The sequence below is a fragment of the Leucoraja erinacea genome, chromosome 2 (assembly GCF_028641065.1).
Source record: "Leucoraja erinacea ecotype New England chromosome 2, Leri_hhj_1, whole genome shotgun sequence".
Taxonomy (NCBI): Eukaryota; Metazoa; Chordata; class Chondrichthyes; order Rajiformes; family Rajidae; genus Leucoraja; species Leucoraja erinaceus.
This window is the reverse complement of record NC_073378.1, coordinates 61,592,356-61,592,727: the sequence shown is the minus strand read 5'-3', so window position 1 is coordinate 61,592,727 and position 372 is coordinate 61,592,356. Positions and strand designations below refer to the sequence as shown.

Genomic DNA, 372 nt, shown 5'->3' with positions numbered 1-372 from the left:
ACATGGCCTCTCTGTTCTGCAACACTCTCCAGAGCTATTTGCGGTGCAGGTCCTGCCCTGTGGGACTGACACACCAAAGCGAAACATCTCTCATTTGCCAGTCAAATTCCGTTGACCATGTCTTGGCCCTCATTCCCAACTGATCTTGATCCTGTTGAAAACGTTTCACTATCTTATTCACTGTCCACCACATCATCAACTTTAATGTCATCAGCTGACAATGTTAACTACAATGTCATCCAAAATTATTGGCGGACTGGACTGGTCTTTTGGAGTCTCACTTCCAAGATGTGCCTGCGAAGGGAGGATTTCACTGTGCATTCACTTTGTTTTTCCTGCTGGGACAAAATATTACTCCCCGCGGTGTAATAA

General features: G+C 45.4%; 1 protein-coding gene across 12 annotated transcripts in view; it reads left to right on the top strand.

Moving 5' to 3' along the window:
* Window positions 1-282: 282 nt before the first annotated feature.
* The window catches only part of zgc:110045 (uncharacterized protein LOC664755 homolog), a 156,920-nt gene continuing 156,830 nt past the window's right edge, over window positions 283-372 (top strand). For 11 of the 12 annotated variants that reach the window (XM_055657666.1, XM_055657647.1, XM_055657629.1 and 8 more), the window contains exon 1: window positions 283-372. This exon is cut by the window's right edge and continues 568 nt beyond it. The gene's annotated coding sequence lies outside the window, so the exon portion shown is untranslated. The other variant, XM_055657675.1, reaches the window with a different exon arrangement.